Source organism: Dicentrarchus labrax, unplaced genomic scaffold (genome assembly GCF_905237075.1).
Source record: "Dicentrarchus labrax unplaced genomic scaffold, dlabrax2021, whole genome shotgun sequence".
Taxonomy (NCBI): domain Eukaryota; kingdom Metazoa; phylum Chordata; class Actinopteri; family Moronidae; genus Dicentrarchus; species Dicentrarchus labrax.
Window position 1 is genome coordinate 8416388 of NW_026136717.1, and position 12528 is coordinate 8428915.

A 12528-nucleotide genomic window follows, 5' to 3' on the forward strand; every position below is an offset into this window, starting at 1 on the left:
TTCAAAGCCGGACTTATCAGTGGGTGGAGAGCAATCATTTAACACAGGCTGTCAATGCACACTAATAAATGCACAAATACACTTTCATTTGAAAAAGGGCCAAGTTTCTGGACTTTGGGATCCACCCCCTCTTGGATAGATGTGTACGCCTCTTCTGCAGCATCTACTGCACCCACAAGCTTAAACTAAGTAAAGAAGCTCATCGTGGATCTGCTTTGTGGTACCAAACAAAGGAACAATTATCTTTGCCGTCATCCTCAAAGTGCACTAGAAGAAGCTGATTGTTTGACCAGTATATTGTAGGTTTATCCCAAAAGTGCAAAAATAAATCCTTTCCCTCCTCTAGCTCCTGCTTGCCACTGTGAGCCAGAAACAGATGCTGGTGCCACCATGTTGCCAGCTCTCCCAATGGCAGAGAAGAAGACAGGAGCTGCCAAAAATTCATTCTCCTTCAGTGGAGGAGGCTCAAGTGACGTTCAAGTGCATCCTCTGAAGGAAACTGCGATTGTCTCATATGTGAAATAACTGGAATGTTAATGTGGACATATATGGAATACCATTTTAACATTTTTGGCATCATAATCAAATAAAGTCCTTCATTTGAATTGATAGCACACATGTGATTCATTTCATGTCCTGTGTTCGTCCTTCATTCTTTTCTTCTACTTATTTCGAGGTAGAAGATGAGTTGTCGTGACTGAGAGGAAGAAAGAAATTATTTAAGACCTACACATGTCCTTTTCTCTCATCTGTACTGTAAGTAGGAGTATATTTGTTTGGCACTTTGAACTGAATAGGTGAAACGGCAGCTGAAGGAGAGTTGGCAGAGAGAGGCAGCGGGCCTATTTTTGTTCTATTGAAATGTGAAAATGTGTTTTATATTATGAAAACATATCATCTGAAAATGTACAACTTTTTTCTACTTTGAGACCATAGATCAATCCACATTACTAATGGCCATCAACACTTAATATCACACTCACACATTAATGCAAACACTCTATGGGAGTAGAAATACTGACCTAATAGCAATGGTGAAAAGAAAAGTACACTGCTATATTTAAAAAGAGAATGTTCTTTTATAGCACATTTATTTGACATTTTCCTTATAAATCACACGATCATTTCATTATAGATTAAAAAAACAGCAATTTCTAAAATAGTCCAATTAGCATCACCTCCGTAAGCTGTGACATTGAAATTTTTGCTTACGTGTTGATGCATCAGTACTAATAATGCAATAACATAATATATGTAAAACTCTCTGGTACTAGTACATTTTGCTCCATAATACTTTTGAATCTCTACTGAAGTAAAAAGCACTAATTATGGCCTCCACTTGTAATGGAGTATTTTGACATTGTGATATTGATACTTTTATTGATTCTAAAATATCTGAATACTTCTTCCACCTCTGCTGAAGAGTGAATTTCTCTGTGTTCATCCAGGTATATGGCCAACAAGATGGAACACTGTTCTGCTTCTCGTTTTAAATGTGCTGGTGAAGTGTTACTGTTAATTGAGAATATATAAAAACTTTTATAATATAATATTGCACATATTCATATCTCTAGTTCAAAATAGTGATGCTGCTTTTTTTCCATCTCTTTCACAATGAAAATCTAGAGAAAACACTAACTACAGTGGGTTGAAACTACAGCTGCGTTGCTGAAATGTCAAATTATTTCCTTATGTTGTATTATTGTCTAATGGCTTGTCTCCAAGTAAAGTAAAAAGATATATATATGACTGGCTAGTCATGTCTTTTATAACAAATTGAGAAAGGCATTTGATTCAGATTACCAATAAAAAACTCAATCTGTATTATTGGGATAACCATCATTATGAAAATAAGTCATTAAAATGTATCTGTGTTGGAAGAACTATTATAAGCCACATTGAAAATTAAGCATGTGCACTAAAAACTTTGAAATTAAAAGTAAATCAAACTGGAGTGAATACTGTTTGAAGGATGGAGACGTCTTTACCATACAATGACTGCTGTTGGAAGGCTTATGAAATCAAATAGCTATATATTGCCTGTGGGAACTGGCATATCTGAAGACCTACAAGCTTCTCTCTCTCTCTCTCTCACACACACACACACACACACACACACACACACACACACACACACACACACACACACACACACACACACACACACACGCATACACACACTCTCACGCCCCATGTGAACACTCATCTTTAACGAGGGGAGAGCTGAAACCATGCGTGATTGTTTTAGAGAGGCTGCCCTAAAGGCACGTTATCGCTCAATGTGGGACTGCTTCTCCCAGTCATACGTCTCCTCTTGTTGATTGTGCAGCGTGGATCAGTGGCAACAAAGGCATCATTAGTGGGGCTTTGGTCCCCACCAGGCCTGGGCTAATTATGAATGGGGGGCCCGGTAATAATTCAAGGGCCCATCGGTGCAGCTTGAAACTGAAGAGAGAACTTCACAGATTCAGTGGTGGCGTACTCAGGCCCATCTGCCTCCGTTTCCCAGCCACCTGCCTGAAGATCTGACCCACGTCAGCCATGAGGATGGAGCACCATCACACACAAGAGAGAGGCAGAGGAAACATATGGGATTTATACGTCGCTTTAAAGAATGATTTGCAGTGGTCATTAAAAGCTTTGGACAGTTACCTGGTTAGAGCATGATGGCCTGCCTGGTAAATAGTTTAACAATTGTTCATTCTGAATTTATTTCTAGAGTCGAATTACCTAGGATCCACACACAGACACACACATTTATGCAATTAAAAGATACATTTGGGGAAAACAATAACGATAGAAGGATAGGAGAAGAGATTTTTCTGAATAAATATATACTTCCCGTGAGATTCTGGTGAGAAAAAAGCTCAAATAAAGATTTGACAATAATCATCTATTCAATTGTACACTTGTGGTTTTTAGTATTGCTCTGATTGCTGCAGTAATTGTGTAATTGCTATGGCTTCATTGAGAAGTGATCACTGTTTCCACCAGAAGAGGGCAGTATCCATTTTCTTAATCACATCTCGAATGATCTCCCCCTTGGCCATAACAAGCACAAACATTGCTCCAATTCCAAACCACACAAAAGAGGGAATTTGAAAGTAAACAAATGAGCCCGATGGGATGATCAGCATTCTCAGATTTGCAGCATAAACTTTTTTCCCATGGAGCTGGCTCCTAATTTCAACACAGGCCTCGGATTTATCCCTCAGCGCTTGAGTCATTTGGTGACGGAGCTCTGATTTATAACAGCCTTCAGATTTGACATCTTTTTTTTCTTCTTTTTTTTTTTAAACTCCAAAGAGGAGAGACAGGGCGAGATTAAAATGCAACTTAGGGAGCGGCTGCAGGGCTGTGAGGAGCCGCTCACATTATTTATAGATGCTGAGAGTGTAGCCTATATTGTATCATTTCACATCATTGATACTTTAGTAAGTTCAACTAATTTGAAATGTGAGCCATTTGGACAAACTCGAGCCATAAAGTATTCATGAAATCATGAGGTGTAGCATTAAGTAGGGTGGCTGGAATGCAAATCGAGGATATGGTTTTCCTTCCCAGATGCTGATGAATAACATGGTCAAGCATACAGTATGCAGCAACTCTGAAGCATGCTGATATGAGACCTGATAACGTCAGAATGCAATTTTTTTTTAACATCTACTACATCTGCCAAAATGAACCATGGAGTTGGTCCAGCTCAGTTTTCACTATATTCTCCAAATCGAATGAGAATATGTTAAGTATCACCAGTCGGTCCAGGTCGCTCATTAATATGCAAGCTTTAATTTGGGCCTTTATGTATAGAAGTTTTTTTATGAATGGAGCAGCTAATTTGAAAATAATCTAGAGTGGCACACCGCTTTTGTCGCCGATGACATCATCCTGTGGATTATTCACGCAGCTTGCAAAGAAGGTTTCCCAGTGATGGGTTCACTACTACTTATAAGTGCTGCCTTGGGGCAATGAGTCCTTTCTCTTTTGTTTTCTTTCCCCCAAAAAAGATTCCCACACCAAACCACATGCTCAAATGCAAGATTTTACAGACTGAGCAACAACATATTGTTGTAAAAATTCAAGAAGTGAACACTGCTGAGATGTCATGTTTTTTGTTTTTTTTTGTGCTACTCCCTGCCTCGGGAGAGCTGGTCATATTTGTGGTTCCCTCTCAGTTCCAGAAGCAGTGAGGGACTGATTGTGAAGAAAAAGGGGAGCTGAACACTGAGTCACAAAAACACAGGGCTGGTTTTGATCTGGATTCAATGGCCTGGAATAACTGGCCCCTGAAGAGCTCTTGTGTCAAATGGTATCTGTGACAGGGAACAGAGAAGGGGGATAAACATGCTGCATTTAACATGTGGACATAACACCTCCCCCTCACACCATCTGGAGCAAAACAACCTCATCTTCAGCTACTAAAAAAAGATCTTGTTTTGGTTGCATTTCATAAACTTTAACTAGTCACAGATTTTGATGCAACAACTGCTTCTGAATAAGTTTCTTTAGGAATTGTTGCAACAACAACAAAAACAAAAAAGCGTCAGAAACTGCGATACGAGCATCAAAATGTTCCCTTTTAACAACAGGCAGACTAACATGCTAGCAGAGAAGATGCAGCGCCAAGTTGGCTGACTCCCCTCTCCCTTTGAATCGTCCTCTGCTTTGTAATGTGAGGGTGTTTGGAGGCAGGTCAAAAGGCCCTTTCAACCCAAGTCCTCACCTACTTCCTAATGAATTCCCAGGGTCCATCAACCTGCAGGCGCTCCCATACAAGCTAACCAATGATTACACCTTGAGGGGGAGAGGGGGCGTGTGGAGGAGGAGGAGGAGGAGAGGATGGTGAGATAGAGCATCCCCAGTACACACACACACACAACCTCACACACAACCACCACCACCACTACCATCACCCCCCAGATTGGAGGCAGGTGCAGCAGCAAATCAAGCCTCATTAGCTGCACCTTCTGCTAGCGTATACCGTGGACAGATGGAAGCTCGCCCTCACATGTTACCTCACATCAGATGGCAGTTGGAGGAGGGTGGCTAGGGGGTAACAGGGAGGTACACTCGCCCCCTTCTGCCGGCACTACTTCCTCCGAGCTACAAGATGCCCCTAAGTGCAGATCTAGCACCAGAATGCTCCTTAACCTTAATCCTGCTGGCAACTACTAGTTTCCAGAGAATATCTGACATCAGATCAGTTGTAACTTATTCCCCGTCAGGCCTGGCCCTGGTTAGAGAGGTGCATTCCTAGCCCAAGGAGGAGATGTGGACCTGCAGAGGCCCCTGTGGATGTGTTTCTGCCGAATCCATGTAAAAAGAGCTGGGAGCGTGCACAGGCATATGATATGCTAAGACACACTATGGGGCCACCAGGTAAGCGACAGAGCCTCGACTGCTGAGTATCACATCGCCCCCTTGTCCTCGTGGCTCTGACACAAGATCCTGAGCAGCTAATTGAGGCACCAGTGCAATTCATTGGTGCCAGGCCCAGTGTCAACACCTTCTTCAAGGTAACAGCAGATTTATCCCCAACCCACTAGGGACGTGGGCAAAAAGTGTCAAGGGGAGGCCATGTGCAAATTGATGCTGTCTGCGTGATAAGAAATATTGCACATGTGCTTTTCAACACAGAGAAAGGATGTCAGAACTGGACGGGTTTAGGATGCTGGAATTTCCTGTTGAGCCCTTGGAGTTGTCTTAGGTCTGATTCAGTGAATCATCAGTGCAGAGTGATGCCCGCTTGATGACAGACAGCAACCCAATCTAACACCAGTTTTCCTTAAAATCTCTGTTTAAAAGAAATCCAACAAAATTGGACAGATAAAGATAAAAGGCATCACTTTCAGAATCCTCATCAGCTGAAAACCCAAGGAGAAATAAGTCACAGGACTGGAGATATTGATTGGAAAGCAAAGTGCATTAACACCACAGGTAACTTTTAAGTGCTTTATACAGATAATGAGGTCAGGACCAATTTTATGACTTAGTTAAGTGGTGTTTTGGCAAGTCATTATGTATTATTAATCAAAAAACATATATTCTTAAATTTAGATGTGGGTCTATAAGACTAAATTTAGGTTTAGGTTCATAGGGGTGGGGATAGGGAAATTCTTAAAAAGGCTGGTGTTGCAGGAAGAATGAGGGCAGTGGTACAATGGGTACTTTGTCTAGACTTGGTAGCTACCGGAGGGAGGGGTCACTGCACTGGGAGTGGAGCTGCGGCATTAATGGTTTAAACTTAACCGTTTTCTCACCGTTTCAGTCGCAACAGGCAGCTGTTATCGGCTAATAACCTCTGATAAACACACTGTACACTACCTGCCTAGCAGCAAACGGCAGTCAGACGAGGTTTAGCATCTACCTGGTAAAGTGAGGTGACGTGGAGCGATTAGCTGCTGAAGAGGCAGACATTTCCCTCAGGAGGGCGTGGAGACCAAAACAGAGCTAAAAGGAGAGTCAATATTGGACTTACAGGTGGACACAAACAGGACTCCAAATGGATGCTAATGCCGCTTTCTGTCTACTTGATATGTAATAAGTGTAACATAACTGTTTGCTAATATAATAGCCAATTCAACTTTATAAGATGATTTTATGTCATTGTTGCATTTACAGCCAAGTGCAACGCCCCCAAATGGCCCAAAAAAAATCTATTCATGCAGATTTAAGGTTGCATGATTAAAAAACTGGTTAATTGAATTCTGTTCATTCGGATATAAATGCCAGGAATTTACTCTACCAAGCTCGCAGTGAAAATTCCCAGGTTCATGTCAGGTTAACTCACAAGTTGCTCACCTCGAGTGTGACTGGAATCCATGTTGTTTAAAAGGTCTTAACCCTCCTTCCTTCCTCCTTCATTTACATCCAGCACTGTGTTACATGTAAGGGACATCAAGGTGAATCTTATATTTCATAAATTTAAGTTAATTTAATTTAATTTAATTTCGAGGCAATGTCAAGATCTCTGAGAACAGTCGCGTTTGTGATGTCAAGTCCTTGTGCGAATGAACTGCGTCCGTCTTGACATTTTTAACAACATTAATTTCAATCAAGCTGCTGAGGAGGTACTTCTGTTTGGCTGGGAGCTAATGAAGAGAAACAGACACACATATGGGGCTCCTTTTTTTCTTTTTCTTTTTCTTTTTCATTTTCTTTTTTTCCCCCCTCATCCTTCGATCTACACCCAGATCCATATGCCATATGGGAAAGTGTGGATGAGAAGATCCGAGAGCTCAGTGCACGTTCGGTCTCTCTCCAAATGCAGCAGAAAGAATCAAAAAAGTCTCCCTCTCTTGTCATGCTCACTCCCATGGGCACATGAAAGTGAAGGTTACACTTGCAACCCTTTAATGGCGGCCCTTTTTTAAGGGGTTCTGTTTCATTTAGCGAAAATCTTCATTGTTAATCCATTGCCTGTTGCCAGGTTTGAACACACAGTGCCATATGTTGTATTCTGCCTTGCTACCTTACTTCTGAAAGCAAGGATTTTAAATTTGTCATTTTGATATGCTTCACAACCAGGCAGCCTGATTCAGGAGGGCTGATGGTCTTTGTTTATGTTATTGAAACCCTGGAAGGTACTAAATGAATCTTAAAGGTAAAAGGCCTTAGAAAAGGTTTGAACAAAGAACACTCATACTGTATCAGTCTTACATTAAACATGCAAACATTTCTTAGTAGAAGTCAGTTTCCAGCGTCAGAGGAGAATTCTCGCTCAATCACATCGATGTGCTTCAGCCAAGATGAAGTCTGGAAGCCATTAACAGAGAGTATAGCAGGGCTTCAGCAGAAAGTACAGTAAATGTTAAGCAGGTGAGGGATTCGAAAGCTATAATGATGTGAATTTTACTCATCAATCTTCCGCAGAAAAATGCTGGAAAAAGATTTTGTGAAGTCTGCAACTTTATTTTCAAGCTTGGCACTATTTCTTTTAATCTCACCCACTGGAAAACATCTTTTGTCAATCTGAAAATGTGCTGTAGGGACCATATCCTCGCAAAATAAATACAGTGTATGCAGCAGTATGTTCTATTAGCTTGTGTTTAGGGGGGTTAAATGAGGCAGATGTTTACTATACTTAAGATACCAACACAAACCTGCCTGCATTTTATAACTTAAATAGCCTCCCCCTTACATAAACAATTATTCCAGCGAGTATTTTCACAGGTTGGAGTGCAATATTATTGTGCCAGAGTCTATACATTGCACCATTCATCACATAATTACATTTTCACGAAGTAGATTGCTTCCTTATTGGCTGTCACCTCGATTCTATGCTGTCAATGAGAAAAGCCCCTTCTGTGGTCCGTTCCATCAGCCCATCTTTACTTTGCATACCTGCCAACACAGCTATAAAAAAATTACCCTAATCATCACAGTAATTAACATCAATAATTATTGACAGTGCCACAGACTGGAGGGAATGATGGACAAAAGAGTTGGCTTCTTTGTTTAGTGCTTTGAAGCCAATTTCCTGGAAAAAGCTTCGTTTCCGACTGTCAAAAAGTCCAGTGAACGCGCTGTATAGAGCGAGGTATGGGAGCCAGGTTGATGTCATATACTTGCTAATGTAGAATGCCAACCGGCAACAGCAGGTGACCCCCCCCCAAACACACACACACACACACACACACACACACACACACACACACACAAACACTCCAGCACTGCCACCCCCTGCATCTCCTCTCTGTTTGCCAGGAGTGCACCTGCAGCTTATTATCCAAGCCTTTAGGTTTATAATGTAGCGCAGGTGCCAAAGTGCCAAAGCACCATTGTAACACGCACACACAAGTCAACAAACAGAACAGGCACCACAATGGGCATACACACTTACAGATGTGCAATGATTAATTAATACTATGGTAGGTAAATCCTAAACATTGTTCCCTCCCAGTGTTGGGAAACATGGAGAGCACATATGGGAAAGTCAGATGAAAGGGTAATACCACTTATTTAAAGAATTCATATATGTGGTTAAAACTGTTGTGATGGCAAATTTCAGCCGTTTATTTTTCAGACATGATGCCGTATTATACTTCAATAGGAATATAAATATCACCTTTAAATATTTTGAAAATATTGAATAGCAAATCGAGATTTTTTTATTTTTAAAAAAATGTTATGTTAAAAAGAAGGAATACCATAAATGAAACCACATTAGCCAAAATCACATTACTGAACGCTAGGTTTCTTCTGTCTGTTAAGCCTAAACTCTGGCCCAACATGCCTATGTTGATCAAGATTAAGATTAAGGTGATTTGATGTGGTTTAATTTGATATATGCTGATATGGTGTGAAGTGAGGTAATAATAAACTGAGGGGAAATGCTCACTTATTCTAGTGAGGTACAGGCTCACAGGCAGATATAATACACATGCATACCTCTGATGTATTTATCTCAGTTTATAAAGATGGACGTTTCAGGAAAGATCCTTCCTCTGGATAAGAACAGCAGTCACCCGACTGGCATTTATACTAACTAGGACAGATGTCACAAATCAAGGCAATCAGCATGAGGTCACACAGATATAATACCAGTCAGTGGGTCAGGTTTTTATCCTGAAGAAGGGATTTTGCAGAATAATGTTGAAATGTTGAAATAACATATTTATGAGGCTGATGTGAGAAAATTAGGCTTAATGTGGAAACCATTCCTTTGCTTTCATCAAACTCCTAGAGAGGTCAAAGGTCAGACTCATGTTCAGACCAGCTGCCCCGGTGCTGGTAGGGATGTACTGTTGTGTGTTGCTCAAGGACACCGGTGACACAAGTGTGGATATACCAACACAAGGGCATTATGGATGATATGACATTTAGCTCATAAACCACAAAAATAATCTTTCTGAACCAGGTCTGATGCAGCCGTCGGCATACGCACGTTATAGTAGGAAACTAACAGAAATAGCAACTAGGTCCCTCGTCCAGCAGATAAACTCACTTTACAGCAAGGTTTTCATGCCAGGCCTCATTACTGTGCAGTAGAGAACATCTGTCTGTTGTTTAATTTCTTGCATAGTGTTTGCTGATATTGTATATGTTCAGGGAAATAGAAACATACAGTGAATAAAAAAATAAACTTTGTTGGTCTGTATCTTTACCCACTTTGCTTGGCGATGATTTGGTGCACTGGATTGATGGGAAACCACAGGGAGCTACAGGCGGGCTGAGACACTGACCACAGGCACCCCGATCCAGACTCAGTGACAGACCTTGTGGTGACATCTGCTTTTACTCAGGAAGAGCACTTCAGCACTTAATAAAGCATGTAATCACACTGTTGTAACTTGGGAGCAGACAAAGCAATGCAGGCACACAGTGAACCCTTCATATACTGACTATTTCCTTTTTCAGAAATGTCTGTTTCTTCTTATCTGATTTTATTATTATCTGATCAGCTATTTTACATTAAGACCCAAATGAAGACAAACAGCTACTTAAAGCCTCCTTGATTGATTACAGGTCTTTACTGCGCGACTTTGAAAGCCATTTACAACAAAATACTACTGTAAAGCCTTTTTTCTTTCATACACCTGCATGCAATTTTCTACATGTAAGTGGACAGGAAAAGGCAAGGAGTTGTAGTTAACATTTTTAATCCCGATGTAATTTAGGAGGGTGAAAGCTGCATGTCACAACTAACAAAAGGGGGTTTGTGGGATTCATGACAGCTGGGTTGCAGTTCTTCTTCTTGTTATCATCCAACAGGACATGCTGATGAGGCAGACAGACCATGCCACATTGCTGAAATATTTTTGCCATGGAAAGATTAAAAAAGAAAAAAATCTCCCAGGTTGTCTCTCAGGTTTTGCACGGACAAAATGTTAAGGCTGCACCAGCTTCGCAGTGCACAGGCAGGCTAAACTGAAACTCACTTTGAGTGTGTTCCTTGCATCTCTTCTCATATTTCAGCTAAACTGCCTCCTCGCCAGGGCCAAGGAATGCATCAAGCGCCATAAATCAGGGGCTTGATAGGAACTTGGCGGCCGGACAGCAGTGCAGAGAGCTGTGTTATGTAGCCACAGTACAGTAAAGATGTTTTAAGGTGAACATTACCATCTTGGAGGAAGAGAAAAACGAGGGGGAGGATACTTTGATTCAGGGGAGTTTTGTCCAAATGACAGAGCAATGAAAGCCCTTCTCACCTCCTTCAGGCCTTTGCTTTCCTTAACTTGTGAATCACTATGATCACCAGCAGGGATACAGGCCTCAGACCCCAGTCTGGCGCTGCTTTTAATTTTATTTGTACTGTATGGTTTGGACTCAGGAATCAGGTCACTTATGGTTTAAAGTGTGCGCAGGTGGGTTTGAGCTCTATCTTGCGTCTCTTTCTTGTCATGGCGAGAAAGAGGGAAAGAGTTCATGGAAAAGAGGCAGCCGGCGCTGTGTGTGCCAGGTTTGTTTGTCACATCTCCGCCTGTCTGCGCCTTATGCAAATGGGCAGGGGGCTGGGAGGGACGGCTCCATGGGAAACTGCTGGTGCTAATCCAGCATGTTGAACAGGGGAGGAGAGGAGTACTTTTCAATAAAGCACCCCCACCCCCCTGTCAAGTCATACACACACAAACACACACATGTACACACACACACACGCACACACACATGAACAGCGTGTTCTCATCCCATGTGCGTGTGTGCCTTCGAACAAACATCACAGTGACGACACAAAGACGCACACATGAGTTCGCTTCCTCTCTCGCTCTCTCTCTCTCTCTCACACACACACACACACAAACGCTGAACACCTGTTTCTTTTCTGCGCATCCAAACAGACATGCTTTAATATGTGAACAAATCCCACGATCTTAAGACCCACTCTCAATCCGCTGGGTGTAATACCAGGGTGCTTTCAATGAGATAACAACAACCCCTCAGTGTGATCGGCCTGTACTACCACCTAAAGATAGACTAATAACACGGTCCAGCCACAGTCCATGACTTAGACTATGAAATTTATGCAAATGTGTGTGGGAATACACAGAGCTGAGAGTACTATTTAGGACTAGTGCATTTTCAGACAGCCCTCTTTTATTCCCCAAGCTCTCCTCAACTACATTTTTGTAAACTGACGCAGGCCGTTGTCTGAGATCTTGATGTTCTTGATGTTCTTCATCGAAAGAGATAGGCTTTTATAAAATTTCTTGCCGATTGAATAACTCTAAATATTTTTTAGTGAAGCACAACTTACCGTCATAAATGTTATAAATTAGTGAAAAAAATGGTGTGACATTTTGGGAAAAATGTTTGTTCCCTTTTTTTTGCGGAGAATTAGATGAGAAGATTGATACCACTCTCATATTTGTCTTTTAAATATGACATTAGGAGAGGGTAAGATTAGTTTAGCATAAAGACTGGAACCAGGGGGAAACATAAATGTTAACATATATATTTAATTATTGATCTTTAGAGGTGGCCGTCTTTAGTCAGAGCCGTGTTTCCCCGTTTCCAGTCTCTATGCTAAGCTAAGCTAACAGTCTGCTGGCTGTAGCTTCATATTTGGCATACATACCTCAACGACATGAG